Below are 19,492 nucleotides of genomic sequence, written 5' to 3'. Positions count from 1 at the left end.
TTGGGAGATGCTCCATTCAGAATATTAGCGGAAAGATACCAGTAGTCTTTGGGGAAAACATAATCAAGGGGAGAGGTGATGACGATGGCAAGATCATTCATGGGAGATACAGCAGGACCCAAAGCTCAAGTTCATTATATTTCTCAGAACTAAGAATAGCTTCTGAATGAGGATGCACAATTCTCCACAGACCTATTTCTCCTAAGGAGCTCCCCCTGTCCCTTTCCAATTTTAATGTAAAAAAAAAAGAGAGAGAGAGACTATAACCAGACATGGATAAGTAGGCAGGAACAAAGGAACCTCTACAGATTGGAGGAGCATCTAAACCAGCCATGTTTTAGGTACTGTTAAACACCTTCCATCAGAATTCAATTCAGAAAAACTCAAAAAATGTACTTTGATAGCATGCTGCATCAAAGGCTGGGACAAAGAAACACATCATATGTGTATTATTGGGGCCAACAACGAAACACATGGCATCTCCCAAACGATGGCATGAATGAAAAGAAAACAGAAGACCTAAGGTACACACTACTGTCAAAATGGACATAATACAAAGGCAGAAAAATTCTAGGGAATTTATTTAGGGAGAGACTCTCATTTCTCACATAGTCCCAGCCTTTTTGTGTCACTTAAGTAAACGAAGCAACGTCTGTAAGCATAGTCCTTGTGTGCTGAGGATGACACATGATGCTAAGACATTCTATACCATGCCTTTATACTCAATGATTACTTTAGAATCATCAACTAACAAAATTTAAAAAAACGTCATTAAAGTGGTGGTACCTTACATAAAACAGAAATATCAACCATCTTTTCATGAACCAAGCTTTCTCCTGCTGCTGCTGCTGTTGCTGCTGCTAAGCCGCTTCAGTCGTGTCCAACTCTGTGCAACCCCATAGACGGCAGCCCACCAGGCTCCCCAGTCCCTGGGATTCCCCAGGCAAGAACACTGGAATGGGTCGCCATTTCCTTCTCCAATGCATGAAAGTGAAAAGTGGAAAGTGAAATCACTCAGTCGTGTTCGACTCTTCATGACTCCATGGACTGCAGACTACCAGGCTCCTCCGTCCATGGGATTTTCCAGGCAAGAGTACTGGAGTGGGTTGCCATTGCCTTCTCCTATCTACCCTCAAAACTAGTTTTCCAAGTATCTTGGTTTTACTAATTTTATGCTTGGATGAACAAAATAAGATTGCAATGATGGCTACAAAATAAAGACTAAATTGTGATACCCTGATATTGATGGAGTATTATTTTAGAAAGAATAAAAGTCAAACTCAAGGAATTATTTTCATTGCTATCTGCATTTTCTGTTTCACAAAGGTTGCTTAAAATTTGCTGTTTGGAAGCCTTTTAGAGACATTTCTGTAGTATACCATGCATTCTCCTTGTTAACAGACTATCAGAGATGCTTATCAGGTTTACTTCACTAAAGACAAAGTGTTACATGGATTTAAGAAAGTCAGTTGGCAAAACTAATACAATTATGTAAAGTTTAAAAATAAAATAAAATTAAAATAAAAAAATATTGAAATTAAAAAAAAAAAAAAGAAGAAAGTCAGAATGGATGTAGTTTTACATCTCTATCCACTCAGAGAGGACATCTGCTTTCTGATTAAGAGGCAACCGTGTAACTCCAGAGCGCTTGGTCTGGCTTTTTTAAGAACTGGCACTGGAGGTCAAAGTGGACAAAGTCCCCAGAACACCTCCAACATGACAAAGAAGGCAGCCATATAATTGATGCTCTTATGTTCTTCTCCTAATATTTTTCCCCAAAAGTGAAGCCTCACTTCACTGCAGGGGAATAAAAGAAAATAGAAGAAGTGAAAAAAGTTTTTTTTTTTTTTTTTTGCCACAAACTGCACTTGAGGAATCAACTGTTCTTCACTTGGAATTCTTTCACGAAATGAAATGTTAGGCGCAGGTACAATTTGTTGCCCTTAGGGATAGAAGGTCATGAGGGGAAAGATATGTTGGAAGAGGATGAAAGAAATGCATGTTTCTATGAAGCCAGGGGTGGGGGAAAATAAAGCAATATTACAGACAGAATGGTTACATCCCCCTAATGTATTGGGTTGGCCAAAAACTCCATTCGGTCCCCATAAGCTGTTATCAAAAAACCTGGACGAACATTTTGGCCAACCCAATATTTTTGGATCAGCCCCAAAACAAGATAAGACAAGGGCTAGATCATAGATGAACATGTAGTATCACCAACTACAAATGACAAGAAAGAGAATCAAGCACTAACCAGTTTATACAAATTAACTTGCATTTACTCCCTTGTGGTCAATTGAAACCTATACCCCAGGAGACACGACTGCTTTCACATGTACCCATTTGTAACCTCTGAAAACTAATTAACAAAGGACACAGAATCTCCAGGTATAATGGAAACCGGTAACGTCCACCCCTGCAGCCAGCTCTGTAATATCTTCCGCAGGGTGCTGACAGCCTTCTCTTCCCTCCTCTCATTCCAGCACAATGCCTTCAGGTCCGAGTAATGTAATTTACTGGAGTGGAATTCCCTTGATACCCTGTGCAGCACTTGGTGACAGTATCATTTATACTCCACAGTGTCGTGGCCTGACACTGATCCATTGGCCCTCGTGCCTCATTCGCAGCAGAGTGAGCAATTTCACCTTCCACTGTGCCCTTCTGGGGTGCGCATGGACAAATTTACTCCATTCAGCCCTAATTACAAACCTTGGTTGAAATGCTCTCATTAGATTTCTATTTCTCACTCCAAATGTCAATCCGATTGAAAATGCCGATTTTCCTGAGGATTCATCCATTAGCAATAAACTAAAGAATTCCATGACTGAGTGCATTAAACCAACAACATGGACATGCACTTAAAATACATCATTAGAGCAAATCTCCATTGCAAATGCTTTACATTATTCAACCAAAGGAATAATGAGCCCAGCCTGGCCAGTACCCTCAAATTGCACATGAAGGATAGGTTAAAACTGGCTGTTATGAAGGAAGAAGCAGGCGGTATATCAACGAGATGAATTTCAGAATCTCATCCCTTAAGAAGGTGTGGGAGGAAATCAGACCCAGAGCCTAATTTATCACCTCCTTTTGCCTACCATTTTTATAGAAACTTCGGTCTGTGGCAAAGTACAATAAGACAGGCAAAGATAATGGGGAGTGTGTGTGTTCATGGAGGGGAGGGAAGCTGTATCTGTGATGCTAGGAACTTGTTAGTCTTCTAGAATGATTTGCTCTGCCTGAAAAGCATTTTTCCATTTCACTCAACAGAAAAAAAAAAAAAGTGGAAAAAGCAGCAATGTCTGGATGCACTGAAAGAATCTGGGTACCATCCTTCCTTTTTAAAAAAAGTTTATTTATTTTTAAGTGCACGATAATTGCTTTACAGTATTGTGTTGGTTTCTGTCAAGTATCAACATAAATCAGCCATAGGTATTCATATGTCCTCTCCCTCTTGAACCTCTTTCCCACCTCCCTCCCCCATCCCATCCCTCTAGGCTGTTACAGAGCCCCGGGTTGAGTTCCGAGTCATAAGGCAAATTCTCATTGGTTATCTATTTTACGTATGGTAATGCATGTTTCCCTGTTACTCTCTCCATATATTCCACCCTATCCTTCCACTGGCAACCTCCCCCCTACCCTGCCCCCCCGCTCCTGCCCCACCAGATTCATAAGTCTGTTCCGTGGGTACCATTCTAATGAAAGAGAGGTTTTGCCTGTTTAGTCAACCTGAGAAATGTCTCCAGCTCACTGGACTGATAGGGTCCCTAACATGAAAAATCCAGAAAATCCAGTGATGATGCTAACATATATACTACAAATCAAAGGTTGTACCCATGACTGAAGTGGTAGGACAGATCATGAAAAGGAAAATTTGGAGAGAAGAATTTTTAAAACTAGCAAAATACATCAAGTGATGAAATCAAGCCATCACTGCTTTATACCTGTACCGTGTTTTAATTCCTTAGCTCCTTAGTCTCATTTATCACTTCTTGTCAGGTCCCTGGTGAGGGTAGGTCAGGGTGCAGTCATAATGTCTTTTTTTTAACTTGATAAATGAAGAAACTGAATCCCAGGAAGGTCATGGAGGAAGCTGAAGAATCTGATGTATGTAACTCTTTACATGTAATACTAAAGGTTAACCAAAAAGGTTAAGTGATACCTACAATGATGACCTGATTATGAAATACACAATATATTTACTTAATGAAAAACTTTGGTGGGCAGAAAAAGACTCCTAGAAGGCTAGATATACATTACATTCAAGAGAAAATAATTTGCAAAAAATACTAAAAAGAAGCAACAGTAGTTCTTTTCTGCTTGTCAGCATCTGGTTATCTACAGGATTGATCAGTAACCAGAATGACAACAGATGTGATATTTTCTATAGGGAATTCTACCACCATGGAAGCTAATTGCTCCTCAAGTTTTGCCCATTCCCAACTGAAATACTTAAAACCTTCCTTGATTACAACATTAGCACTCTCTCTTTCATGATGTACATCAGCAGGTATTACAGTGAATGTGCACAGATGTCAGAACTGAAATATTCACGCTGAAATAAATTGAGTGGGAAGGCAAAAATAACTGATTATGCTCAACACAGTGCTCACCTTAAGATGAAAGAGAGGCTTTCATGGTGCTAATTTAATGGCAAAATAAAAAACCGAGACCCCAAAAGCGACAGTAGTAGCCTATGAAGAACCAAATTATTTGTAAATGACCTGTAGCCTTCTGATTGAGAAACAGTGAACAAGAGGATGATCTTGTGTCCATTTAATTCCAAAATGTGTACTCCAAGCAGAATAGGGAACCGCCAAATGCCCTGAAATTCTCTACCACATTTGTATGATGCAACAGCATGAATAAGCATCACCACCATCCTTTTACTGAGTGCTGGCTCTGTGCTTCAAGTATGTTATCTCGTTCACTCCCCACCACCACCCTCTGAGGTAGGCACTCCCCCTGTTTCAGTTTTTAATTAAAGACATCCAGGCCTAGGAGAGGTTCAATGAAGAGATCAAGGTCAACAGGTAGCTAAGTGAAGATCTGATGCTGATTAGTCCTCTTGTTTCCCAAAGTTCTGGTCTCACATTAACCATCCCTCCTCACCATCTGCTGAGCCTGGAGACAACGAGTGGGGAATATGATTTGTAGTCTTCAGTTTCCAGAGGCTTCTGGAATGACTGCCCTCTTGACTCATCCTATTTCCCAAGTGACATCAAACTGAAAGGCTTCAGCAGACACTCTCTTCACTTGCAGACACCCTCATTCTTTGGAAATGCCACAGCCACTCAGCCAGTAGCACGGGGACAGCACCATGGCTGGGATCACGGAGTTGCAAATTTCCCTGTGAAGGTTGACACCACTTCTTTCTGTCTGGTATTTCCTGTAGCCACAGACAGACACGTTACCCCTTACTGTGGTTGCAGGAGACCTGGCTGGCAGATGAAGGGGAGTTTTCACTTGGTTAACTGCCCTCCGACATCTGTGCATAGAGCAGGTCGGTGCCCATCCCTGGTCCCCTCTCCCCAGCACCCTGTCCCTACACAATCAAAAAAGTCCTCCAATCTCTCTGCACCACCACTAAGGAATCCTCCTGTTGCTGTTCTCTGGGTCTACAAGATACAACTTTCTAACATTGAGCCAAAGAGATGGATGTTGTTAAATGGCATTTCAAACAAGGCAATTACTTCTCAAAAAATGATTCAAGGATCCTGTCACTATTTCTTGCAACCTTCTGCCGACACAATTTGCTTATGTGTGAGTTGTGTCTTTCTTTCTTCAGGAGGGGAAAATGCTGATCAACTATCATAGGTAGACACACAGTGCCCAAATGTGGCCAACTTTTTGCTGCTTAAACAGAGAGACACATTTATTCCTCCCAACGCACCACTTACCAGACAGATGCAAAGATGCGGGCAAGCCAGTCATCAGAATTAACAGAGTGATTGTGCTTGCATTACATATTCTGATTTGTATGAATCTTATTTTTAGCCATGCACAAAAGGGCAATAAATGGAAAATCTTATTCTAACCGCTACTTTTTCTGGGCCACCCACACTGCTCCACCTACCGCACAAGTCCACAAATGTGAAAAAAGAAAAAAGAAAAAAAAACCCAACCCAGGGTTCGTCCTAACAAGGGATGCAAAGTGGCTAAAATATGTGACATTTTTTCCAGTTAGTGTTTGTACTTTCATTCTTTTTCTGTATCAGGACTTTCAGGGAAAACAACGTTGACTTATCTCTGGGCATTTTCAAAGACTCCACGGTGGCAGGGCGGACAGTGCTTTGGCAAGCGTGATCCGCCAGGCACCGCCACCACTCTGTCACCTGCCGCCTGGCAACCAGCTTCCAGCAAAGAAACATACCCCCAAAAGGGTTCTGTAAATTCAGGCAGATGATACCGACAACATCTTGTTTTGCAATAAGGACAGTGTTTTAAAAGTTCCTCAAATGAACAAAGGGACATCAGAAACGTAAACGTTTCTAGAACGGAGCATGCTGTCAGGAATGATCTTGCCAAAGTTATAGCAATAGTTCCTATACTAAATCTGCTCTTGGGGTGCTGAGGGCCAGCACTCACTGGGACACAGCATCTCCTTGCCATCTCCCTTCCTTTCTGTGCATTTTTGTCTCTGTCTGCTCCATCCACTCACCCCCCAAACCCTCAGCTCACCAAGCATGAACTCTCGCTGCCGAGCAGAGCTGCTGATGTTGAAAAAACCCACCTTGAGAGCAATAAGAAAAAAAAAAAAATTGAGGAAGAGGATGTTTCTGGGGGCATAGAGAGGATAGAGATGAGAGTCTATTTTTGATCACCATCTCTTTAGACTTTTCATGAAAAGTTAAGTTATTAAAGTCCCAGGGTACCAATCTGAATGCTTGATCCCCTGAACCCTCCGCAAAGCACAGAAGCAAACACACGCAGACAGGGATTAATATTTAAAAGTCAGTTCCACCAAATAATGAAGACACGAAAAGAGTCAACACTGAGAAAGGCATCTTTACCTGTGCACTTGCTCATTATCCAGAAACTAGAGGAAATGTTGTCATCCCCGGTAGCTACTCGCGCCCTGCAGAGCTCACACCTTCTTCCCAGAGCAGTGCTGATGAGATGGATCAGAAAATCTTTGAGGGGTTAGAGTCCACTAGCATCAGATCTCTGACTGCTGTTGTAAAAACACGGGTAATTAAGTGTTACGAAAAAGTGGGTCATCCACGACTGAGGTACAACCACACCTCCCCACACTAGACTCCAAATGACTGTGCTGTGACAGGGTGGGAGGGGTCTGAACGCAGCGAAAGCAAAACTTTCATGTGGTGAGCAGTGTTTTAGTTTTCACTAGTTTAGGTTAGAGAAAGTTAATCTCAATGTCAACTGCAAACCAACTAAAAGTTTTTGAAGTTTGACGACAAATGCTGGCTGTTCGTGTCACGGGAAATTTCAGAGACAGTGTCACAAACAGTCCGAGGGACAGTCTCAGGTTTCTGAGACATGCCTGTCGCTGATGAGCGAACGCCGTGACTCAGGGAAGTGAAGAGGTCAAATCGAAACCGAAGGTAGGGAACTGAGTGCTCAGTATCCACACAAGCATCTCCTTCTCCAAGGAAGGATCAAGGCACTGCAGACCACTTCCCACACTGGTACCCGACTCGGGCGTTCCACACAATTTACCAAAGCATCTTTCGACTGTCGTCAGAAGAAGGCATCTTTCGACTACTGTCGGAAGGAAGCAGAATATACACTGAGCTCGGCACATTTGTTCATCTGTCATGCAAGAGCCATAGCACAGAAATTTTAATTCAAGTCAGCACACTGTATCCCTATTATATACTAGGACACAAAGGATGTGAAGGGAAGCAGAGGAAAGAACCTAGAAAAAACTGCTATTAAGAACCTAAGGCTTATACAGACGATGATGAGACCTCATTACACACAATGTCTAATATGGATCATTTAAAAATTTTATTTTTTATTTTTTAGCTGTGCTGCATGGCATGTAGGATCTTAATTCCTCGACCAGGGATTAAATCTGACCTCCTCCCACCCCTACTCCACCACATTGGAAATACAGTCTTAAACCATTGGATCGGCTGCCAGGGAAGTCCCCAGATAACTTTTGAAACATAAAATCTCTTCCAGCAGCTGTTTACTATACATTTAATATTCCATTGACATTAATGTTTGTGGATGACATTCCTACAGCTTTCCTCAGGCGATTCCTTTAACAATCCCCTTCATTTTAATCTGGGTTGTGTCTCAGTGTTCAAAGCCCTTCCTAAATTTGGCTAAGAGTCAGGATTCATCCTGATCCAAAGTTGACGTCTCTCCAAAGGGAAGCACACAGATACTCAGCACAACCCACACCACAGACTGAACACCACACCAGAGGAATCTGAAGAGATGCTTCTCTGAAGAGGGATACCATAAAGAAGACTGAGCACTGAAGGATTGATGCTTTCGAACTGTGGTGCTGGAGAAGACTCTTTGAGTGTCCTTTGGACAGCAAGGAGATCAAACCACTCAATCCTAAAGGAAATCCACCCTGAGTACTCATTGGAAGGACTGATGCTGAAGCTGAAGCTCCAATCCTTTGGTCACCCGATGCAAAGAGCTGATTCACTGGAAAAGACTCTGATGCTGGGAAAGATTGAGAGCAGGAGGACAAAGGGGTGACAGAGGATGAGATGGTTGGATGGCATCAGTGACTCAATGGACATGAGTCTAAGCAAACTCCAGGAGATAGTGAAGGACAGGGAAGCCTGGTGTGCTGCACTCCATGGGGTCGCAAAGAGTTGGACACGACTTAGTGACTGAACAACAATGACAAATGATGCAAAGGAAAACTCTCTGGTTCATAGCACAGAAAGGGCTATATTTGAATATAAAATTAGAATTTTATTGGAGTCCATATTGTTTGGAATATGGTTGGGGAATAGGGGTGGGGAATCTGGCCCATCAACCTTTCCCCCTTCTGCCAAATTGTCTTATAGTGTATCAATTACAAAATTTTACCTATCTATAACACAACCAATTGACCTAACACTAAAACCATCTGGGACCACATTAAATCTTTCTTTTATCATTCCCAAGGCTCAACTAGGATATTGTAGGGTCACTCAAAAATCTTATTTACTGACGGAATCCAGAAATGGAAAAAAGAAGTTAGTAACAGTTTCCACTTGATAAAGACACTGGTAGTCTACAGAGGTATCTGTTCTTGTAAGAGCTGATGAATGTAATTTGAAGGGAGAAAAATAAGCAACTAGGAGATCACTGTCCTATAAAATGATAACAAAGTTATTATTTCTGAATTCCACCAATTTGTGGGATGTCAGCAGTCCAGAGTACTGCTTGTCAATTTGGAATTGGTTGACGAAAGGAAAGAAGTCTGGAAAAACACAGAAAAGTAGGAGTTAACAGGTAGGTTGCATTTGGGTAGCTGGATTAAAAGTGACTTATTTTCTTTATTCTATTCTGCTATTTTATAAATTTTGTATCATAAGCATGTATTACTGTCATAATTGGGAAAGTAAAGCTAATTATATTTTGGTAAAAGGAAACAATTCATTAGTTTCTGATTCTGTTTTTTCTAGTCACTAAGAACACTTAATACATGGGATCTTTATAGTAACCTGGGCTGGTGACAAAGCAGACATAAAATACAGGGAAAATCTGCTAGAAACAAGAGATTATATTTTCTAGTTAAGCATGACAAGGACTCTAAGAATACTGCTACTCTACAGAGCTTTGCAAACAGTGTCCTTCCTCACTGTGACCATGGTCTGGGCATGCTCCAACTGCCCCAGAGCTCCATAGGCCAGGGACCTCACAGTGGTCAGTTTAATGTGTGTGTCTTTGGAAGAGGGTAGCTATCCCTTGGGTTAAATCATGGCTCACAGAGCAATGGGCACATCCAAAAGAGAGCACACAAACTATTTCTAAAAAGCAACAGATTGGAAATGATGAGAAAAAATTGACAAACTATTTGTACTACAGCTGACGTCAGTTGGTGAGCAGCTCTGTCATTTGCATGGCTGAGTCGAGAACTCACAGTGAACACCTTTTGGAATTTGGACACGTCTATTACCACGCTGGTTACATCACCACTACCTGTACCATCAGCGTATATGCAGAGAATGCAAATTAATCTTGGTGGTGCCTTGAACAGAACATGACTGTGAGACAGTATGTTACAAAGAATCACATACATTCTTAAAAAAAACAGAATTGGCTTCACAACTATGCCGATGTTTCCCCAATGAAAATAAGAGCTAAATATACATGTTCATGAAGTTATTTTATATAACATTCTTATCATTAACATCACAACTTTTAGAGAGCCTCCAACTAGAATAAACAGAATAAGCATAAAAATAATTATCTGAGGTTAAACTCTGGTACTGGAAAGGTGGTAATAGCCAAAACTTGCATGGTTTCTCAAGAAAAAAATGAATGGTATATTTTTCTATTCTAAGTCCAATTAAGACATGAAAATAGGTACAATAAGATCTAAGTTAACTACACTATTTGAAGACAAGAAGATCTTTTTTGATTTGTTTCAATTTTCTGGGGAATTGACAGCTAGAAAATGCTTTCTGTTCAAAATCTTTCCAAAGCAGTTTCTTTTTCTACTTATAAAGGATCTAACCATTCTCAGTGAATCAGCAGGTCAGTGTTACCAGCTACAAATATCCTCCAGGGTGTATTTCTAACTTTATTAAACCAAAACTACCTTGTTTTCTGAATCTCTATCACTGAAAAAGGGAAGTGGGACTTGTGCGGTAGGGTGGGTGTGGGGTGTGAGAAGGGGTGGGGGTGGAGTGGCGGTGGGAAGTACCAAGGCTAGTTAATTGAGGGTTCTGGTTAGTTGGGTTCCAGGTAGCTGAGCCATCACTAAATATGAATTCAGTGCCTGTATCCAGGTACATCTGATTCTCGGGGCCATAAGAGTTGATCAGTAGAGCCCCCAAAAGCTGGTCTTTGTTGGTTTTTCTCTAGCTCATGTCTTTTCCTCTGGGGACTGTTGTAGGCAATCTGTGTCAGGGTGTCCATCTAAAAATCATGGTGTCTGAACTCCTGGGGTGAACTTGTTTTGATTAGAATCTATATCCATGTTGTTTCAACTCAAGCTTAGGGTGCCGGTATCTACATGTGATGTCAAAGATGAAGAACCACTTACTTCTCCTCTCTTAAGACTTGCTCCCCTGAATTTTCTTTTCCATAAAAACATTTCATTCCAACTGTTTGATATCTTAGCAGCTCCCTAAGCAACTGACTCCAAAACTTTTGTTGCTATGCCCTGTTCTCAAAAAGCATGGAGAGTATTTCTAAGCAGGTTTGGAATGTCTGGGTTGGAAATGAAGGACTGATTTATATCCACTGTACTTTGATGATTTTACTTCAATTCTTTTTTGGTTATACTTTTTCCTTGAGCCAAACACATACATACACATTTATGTACGTATATATGTTTATAATTCACACACATGCATTTATTATTATTATCTTTTTGAAAGTGGTTCAGTCGTATCTGACTCTTTGTGACCCCATGGACTGTAGCCCACCAGGTTCCTCTGTCCATGGAATTCTCCAGGCCAGAATACTGGAATGGGTAGCCATTCCTTTCTCCAGGGGATATTCCCAACCCGGGATCAAACCCAGGTCTCCCGCATTGCAGGCAGATTCTTAACCATGTGAGCCACCACGGAGGCCCATACACATGCATGCTCATAGGTATAAATGATTCTGATATCTTAAGGAGGATGTGGGATAACTCAGAAGTTTTTGAGCTCTTTGAAACTATGGATCCTTATGTACTGCTCTTTAGGAATTACAACCCCTAGTCAAACCTCAAGGGCAGGAACTGAAAAGAGTAAAGTAAAATAGTAAAGGAAAGGAGGCCTGAGGAAAACACGGCTACCTAGGCCCCAAGAGAACTCACTGATGGTTCTCCAAGGCTGGTTTTCTAGAAATACAGAATAAAAAGCAAAATCCACCTCCTTTCCCCAAATTAGGGCCCAAATGGACTAACTCAGTGGGTTCAATCCTTCTTATTCCTCACCGGCCTCCATGTTACTTCTACAGCTGTTCTGTGAGGTATGGGTGCAGTAATATCCAATATTACAGAGATTTGCTGATGGGGTATAAGCTACACTTCACTGGGAGAATGTCAAACAGGCATTAGAGTGAGAAGCCCTGTTGCCAGAGATCTATTTGCTACTAATTTTCTTTCCAAGTTTCCACTTTCTACTAGGCTTCACTCTGGGGCAAGTCCTGGTCCCGTCTTCAGGTCTGCCTCCAGTGCTAAGACCTGTCAACTGCCTCCACTATTCACGCATTCTGGGGTGTGGTACCCAGACTGATTAATGAAGTCATAATTCACATGAACTGCAGCAGTCCCACGACTGGAGCACAGGGGTGTGCACGTCCTCTCCATCCCAGGAAAGCAGCTTTCCTGCATGCGTACAGGAGATTTTAGTAGAGATGACGGTTATCGATGACAAATTTCCCTAGTGGTTTCGGACCAATTTGTCCTTGTCCCAATAGAAAACCCATTCCTGAGACTGAAGTCTAATATTCTGCAGGGCCCTTACCTTTGCCCAAAGGGTGTCCGGGAAGTGCTGGGGCTGAGGGAGTTGTGAGGGATATGGACACTTATGCTTCCTCCTCCTACTCAAACTACGGCATTCCTGTCAAGCATTACTTAGTGTTCTTCCTGGTATTCTCAGAAGGAAAGTAAATTCTGGTATTCAGGGTATTTTTGTGTGTGTGTGGTAAAATATACACAACATACCATTTATGACTTAAATCATTTTTTAAGAGTATAGGTCAGTGGCATTAAGTTGTTGTTCTAGTTGCTAAGTCACATCTGACTGTTTGCGACCCCATGGACTGTAGCCTGCCAGACTCCCCTGTCCATGGGATTGTCCAGGCAGGAATACTGGAGCAGGTTGCCATTTCCTTCTGCAAGGGATCTTCCCAACCCAGGGATCAAACTCACAGCTTCTGTGTCTCCTGCATTGGCAAGCAGGTTCTTCACCACTGAGCCACCTGGGAAGCCATTCACATTACTGTGCAGCCATGACCACCATCCATCTCCAGAAATTTTTCATCTTCCCAAAGTGAAACTCTGTACCCATTAACGTTAACTTCTCTCTCCCCTTTATTCCCAGGCCCTGGAAATCAGCCTTCTATACTTTCAATGGTTTAGACTAGTCTAGGTACATCACATAAGTGGGATCATACAGTATCTGTCATTTTGTGTCTTGCTTATTCCACTTGGTACCTTCATGTTTCATCCACGTTGGAGCATGTGTCAGAATTTCATATTTTTAAGACTAAATAATATTCTCTTGTATACATATTCCACATTTTCTTCATTCATGGTTGAATGAGTTGCTTCCACCTTTGGACTATTGGGAATACTGATGTATGAGCATGGATGCACAAGTATCTGTTCAAGGCTCTGTTTTCACTACTTTTAAGTGTATACCCAGAAGTGGAATTGCAGAATCATACGGTCATTCTAGGCTTCCCAGGGGGCATAGTGGTAAGAATCCACCTGCCAATGTAGGAGATGCAGGAGACATGGGTTCAGTCCCTGGGTTGGGAGGATCCCCTGGAGGAGGAAATGGCAACCCACTCCAGTATTCTTGCCTGGAGAACTCCATGGGCAGAGGAGCCTGGTGGGCTACAGTCCACAGGGTTGCAAAGAGTTGGGTACAACCGAAGCGACAGCACACACACATGGTCATTCTATGTTTAATTTTCTGAGGAATCATCATACTGTTTAGTGTTAAGTTTTTTATATTAATAAATGTTTCAGTGCAGTTTTAGGTTGACGGCAAAACTGAAAGGAAAGCACCATGGGGTCCCATATACTCCTTGTCCCCAAATGCACAATATTTATTTTTCAAATTTTATTTTTTAACGCAGGCCCATGGCAGTGAAAGTGCCAAGTCCTAAACATTGGACCACCAGGGAATTGCCAAGACATTATTATTTTTAAAATTTACTTATTGGCCACACCACATGGCATGTGGGATTTTATTTCCCTGACCAGGGCTTGAACCCATGTCCCTTGCCTTGAAAGTGCGGAGTCTTAATCACTGGACCACCAGGGGAATCCCCATGGCTTTCACAGAGATGCTCTAGGCCCTTGGTGTGTTGAACGCTTCACCCAAGGCTGCAGGGAGGGAGCCAGGAAGGGGGCACCAGGGCCAGCAGGAGTTTTCTGTTCCAAGTCACCCAAGGTGTCACAGCAGCGTTCTACCTGCCCTGGCTTGTCTTGCAGTTATTAAACTGACTGACACCAAAGGTCATCCACCAGGGAAACCTGAAGTGTAGACGTGGACACTCACAGGTGCCAGCACAGGAAAGCAGGAGGGAGATGAAGGAACATTTGATCCAACCCATTTCTTTTACTTCATGGTGAAGACACTTCATAAACTGAAACTTCCCAGAATGCTTTGCAGAATAACCAATTAGTGCTTGACAGAGATGTTATCATTTGTAAGGGTAGAGTGATAATAGGTAATTACCTCGCTCACAACTCTGTCAGCCCGATTACCAGCCCTGTTACCCTCTGGGCAGCTCCCAGAAGACAATTCTGAATTAATTCCTTCTAGAACTCTTTCATCACCTCTTGCTCTTTTGGTCTTATTTTTCTGATTTTGTGATTTTTATTTTAAAAGCATGCACTTAAATCTATCTCCAGGGTTTGGGGTTTTGTTAACATCTAGGTAGCAGGTAATGCTCCTTCATTACGTATCTGCTTGGGAATTGCTTTATTAAAAGTGACTATTCCAAAGCAACTGCACATATTCATCTTGCACAGGGACCCTCAAATTTTACAGGTGGCCTTGGCTACTTCTTTCTATGTGATTCTTGGCAGCCCTTCCTTTCTTCCTTCTTTCTTTCCTTCCATTATTTTAACCCTTTCTGATAATCAGTTTTTTTGTCTGTAAAATGAAAGCAATGCCAAATCACGCCAACCATTCTGGTCCTGTTCAATCACTTTATTTAAAAAAAGTGACTACTCTCAGTTTTAAAAAGTTTTGTTTTTTTTTTAAAGTGTTCTCCATTTCAGAGAGTTTCAATAAAAGAACTGTAAGCCCTAATTGCTGCTTTGAATGATAACATTAACCATATCAAGTAAAATGTTATAAATCACCTCACCATTATCCTCAGATAATCACCTCACCTTATCCACAGATTCAAAATGCCCATAAAATTTCTCAAACATTTCCTAGACAGCATCACTCAGACTATTTTCACATTCACATTGACTCAATGAAACAAAAAACAACATGTTGTTAGAACTTGTACACTGAAAGCTTAGAAACATACAAAATTCATACAGGTTCATAGGTACACGTGTACATTAGCACGTGCGTTCCCATATACCCAAGTGCACAGTTGTTGAGTCAAACTCTTCTACTTTATTCTATGAACATGGACTAAATTGTTCTTGTCTTCCGCAGAGAGGTGACTGGCTTGTCCCAAAGCTAACACAGTAACATGCTTATCTTAAAAATATGTCAGTCCTGAGAACATAAAAGCCCACAAAACACTGGTTTTGCTAGCTTAGACTTTTGATTAGAAGTTCACCTTCCTTTTGCAAATCAAGTCATTTAAGAGTATGAGGGGAAGGATCATACTGGGATGATTCACTCTGAAAGGAAACAATATATTTTCTAGCCCAGGAGAAAAAGGATTTTCCCTTTGGAGTGTGTCTCAAAGCATGATGAGGACCCATGGGAAAAGATGGTAGCTGTCACTATAGCCTGTTAACAGCACTGTCAATCACCCTTGTTGAAAGGCAAGGGCAGAGACAGCCTGGTACTTGTGCCCTGGAGTTGAGCTGGCACAGAATAATGGCATCTACTTGGATGGACTTTCAAAGGTGACAGTGTCGAGAAGACCCTTAAAGTCTCTTTTCTGAGAGTTGAGTTCATGTATTAAGTACAGCATTAATATCTTCATTTTAGTTTCATACACGTTTCTACCTTTATCATTCCTCCTTTCAGTCACACTTGAGTTACAGCAGTGATTCTCAAAGTGGGGTCCCTGGACCAGCCTCATCAGGATCACCTGGAAATTTGCTAGTAAAGTAAATCCTCAGAGGCCCCTAGATCTCCTGAATCCAGTAACTTGGGCATGAGCTTCAGCAGGCTGGACTTTCATAAGCCTTCCAGGCGATTCTGAAGCATGATAATGGGTAAGATCCACCGAGTTAGGGAACCACCTGTAGGCAGAGTCTAACCCCTGTGCCCTTCCTCAATAATAATTCTCAAGACACTTTGTTATTATCATCTCAGAAAATTCTTAGCCTTGTTTGGTTGGAGGAAAGAAACCTTAGTCAAAACTTACATGTAATTTTTCCAGGTCCTGTGCTGGCTTCGAGTCTTAGGATGCAGGGAACTGGGCGAAGGGAGAGAAGAGAAGGCTACAGCAATCCATTCAGACATGGACCCCAAAACCTTGTGGGGCCACCTTGTGACAGGTCAGCGAGCATCCACCTGATTGGGGAGGAAGACTGTCCATTAGCATAGGGAACCTTGCATGTTAACGTTGTCCCCTTTCTCCTGCAAACCTGCTACTCCCCATCCTCCGATTTCATGACCTCTAACTTCCTGTGCCTCAGGACCAGTCCAGCTAAATAGAACAGGATAAAATAATCCAGGTATCAATGCTAGGGCTCACCACAGTAAAACACATCCCTCACTGGGTGCTCTTCTGAACCCCAAAGCAGCTTGGACATATCCAGACAGCTCTCTCTCTATTTCATCTCCTGGTTTTCTTTCAACAAATCAGAACACTTTGGTTCAAAAGACACACCTGGCTATATTAACAAGAAGATACAGGAAACAATGGAGAAGGAAATGGCAGGCCACTCCAGTATTCTTCCGTGGGAAATCCTGTGAACAGAAGAGCCTGGCGGGCTACAGTCCATGGGGTCACAAAGAGTCGGACACGACTTAGCGACTAAACAACAACAAACAGAGTTGTGAAAAATTTGAAGCAAGTGATAAATTTGAGGATTCCAACTGAAATGAGATGATCCTCTGATACTTCAAATATGTTTTCTTAGAAAATAATAGTCCTTATTTTTTCCTGAGGATAAATTAATACATGCTTATTATAGAACATCTGAAAAATTTATGGAAAAGAATCAAGAAAAAATAAACATCAATTGCAACCTTGACACTGATAAATCATTCATGATATTTTGTTGTATAGGCTCATGACCCCTTAAATGAAACTCCTGGGCCAGATACACTTCAGAGTTCAGAACTGCTTGGTGTTAAAGAGTATTATGATGCTAAACTACCATTTGTTGTATGATGCCCCATCAGAATCTGAAGCAGCACCCCGTAATCACACACATTAGAATCTCTGCAGCAAAATAGATGCATATTCTTATTTGGTCAGAAAAAATAGAACTTCACATTAATTCAGGTCAGATTTTTCTACCAAACAAGTCACCAAGAGACCTTTGTGATGTTTGAACCAAATGCATTCAGTACTGGAGACTAGGGATTGTGGACTGGTATTCTTTTCAGATACACAAAAATAGAGCATAGTTTCTCCTTTTTGAGTCAATATTATATGAATGTAAACATTTCCTCAAGTTATTAAAAATTCTTCAGAAACATGCTTTTCAATGTCTGTGTAGAAAAGTGTTTTATTTCATTATTTCTCTCATTTGGGGAATGACATATTGTTTTCTTTTCTTCTGTTATTGCAGATGACACTTTGACAGATGTATCTGAATATCAAATCACCTGAATGTATTTTCCTAGGTAGATTCCTACAAAAAGAATTGTGGGGTCAAGTAGAGTGAGCTTTGAGGGTCCTGGTGACTGTTCAGAAAAACTGTACCAATTTACACTCCTGCCACAGCATGAGTTTTGGTTAATTTGTTTAGTTACCCACTTTATTGAAGGCACAGGAGAAACGCACTTGCCCGTCACATACCTTAACAAAGTTCTAATCAGGGACAACCACGTTTAGATTGCATTTTTTTCTTACACAGATGATAATGAGCAGCTCATTGTTTTTCACATAATAAAGCGGGAAATGGGAATAAGGTGAGTTTACCATCAGGTGGCCCTCATTAGATGGGACTGAGTTGGATCTGGACCAGGGAGGAATTGCCCCTCTTCCGTGGAGGGAGTATGGACGTCATCGACATCATCGTGAAAAAAAACACAATCATTTTCCTTTGTGCACTGATTAATTCTGTTTCTGGAAGACCAGAGCCTTGCATTTCCCTTGCATTGGGTATTTTCCTATTTCTTGGACATTAGACTGCTCTTCAGAATGGCCATCAGGGAGCAGAAAGAGACGTGAAGACAAAATTAAATCAGACAAGCCAATAATCATGGCTAACCCTCCCAAGTGTTCACGATGTGTCAACTCTAGTGCCAAGTGCCTTACATGCTTTATCTCATGTAATGCTGACTGCACTGTACAGAACCTGGTGGTGGTGAAGTTCGAAAGCATGTGCTTGCTCATCAATCCCCCTTCTCCCCTAGTTAGTCTGGAGGAATTAAATGTTTGCAATTTCAAAGATCTCTTCGAGCCTAACATCTTGAATGACTCCAAGATAATCCAAAGACTCAATGACTTCTAGTCAAGCCATAAATCCAAATGTTACCCTTAGATGTTTTTCTGTCGGCACCGCCAGTACTATCTGTAGGAAGCAGTGAAAATAGTATAAAATCCAAGAAGAGTCCAAATAATTGTAAACACGTCGAAGGTCTTATATGGACAGGAGGGAGGCTGTATTTCAGTACAGTTGAGAGCCGAGAGTCTGTTCACACAGAGAAAAACAAAGACACACGTATACTTTAAAAAACCACCAAACCTACAAATATATTCTTCCCGAATGAGACTACAAGTTTAGTAATGCTAAATCAGGGTTCACAACTCCAAGTTCCTCTCCATTTACAGCCTTTTCTAATAAATTTTCTTTCTCTCTACCCTTTATGTATTTAACCTTGAGGGATAATTGATGTGTGTGTGTGTGCTCAGTTGCTCAGCCATGTCTGACTCTTTGCGACCCCATGGACTATATAGTCTGCCAGGCTCCTCTGTTCATGGAATTTTCTAGGCAAGAATACTGGAGTGAGTTGCCATTTACTACTACAATTGATATAGAGACGGACATAGTATTCATACACTGATAAAAGAAAATGGAAGAGATATTTTGTTACATGGAATGAAGTAACCCCACTCTTGCCCTCATCTAGAAACTCAGTTTCTGCACAGTTTAGTATACACAATATAATGGCTGCAGTTCATAGAAAAAGAGGGGGGTATAAATTTAATTTTATTTTAGGAGTGAGTTAAATTATCTCCTCAACAATCTTCTCAAAAACTAAGGGGTGCTTCCATTGAATCTATCAAAAGACCCAACATGTATCAAGAAGTGGACCATTTCCTCCACTGCAGCTTTTCTTTATACTTAAAATAGCAT

The 19,492-nt window shown here is 41.4% G+C and overlaps 1 protein-coding gene across 6 annotated transcripts in view; it reads right to left on the bottom strand.

Moving 5' to 3' along the window:
* BACH2 (BTB domain and CNC homolog 2) overlaps window positions 1-19,492 on the bottom strand; it is a 395,373-nt gene that overhangs the window by 152,138 nt on the left and 223,743 nt on the right. For 3 of the 6 annotated variants that reach the window (XM_059889876.1, XM_059889878.1, XM_059889879.1), the window contains one exon: window positions 16,381-16,529. The exons of 2 other annotated variants lie outside the window; for them this stretch is intronic. The gene's annotated coding sequence lies outside the window, so the exon portion shown is untranslated. Of the gene's footprint in view, window positions 1-7,013; window positions 7,175-16,380; window positions 16,530-19,492 lie in introns of all 6 variants that reach the window. One more of the 6 variants, XM_059889877.1, reaches the window with a different exon arrangement.

Source organism: Bos taurus, chromosome 9, assembly GCF_002263795.3.
Source record: "Bos taurus isolate L1 Dominette 01449 registration number 42190680 breed Hereford chromosome 9, ARS-UCD2.0, whole genome shotgun sequence".
NCBI lineage: Eukaryota > Metazoa > Chordata > Mammalia > Artiodactyla > Bovidae > Bos > Bos taurus.
This window is presented reverse-complemented; position numbering and strand designations above follow the sequence as displayed.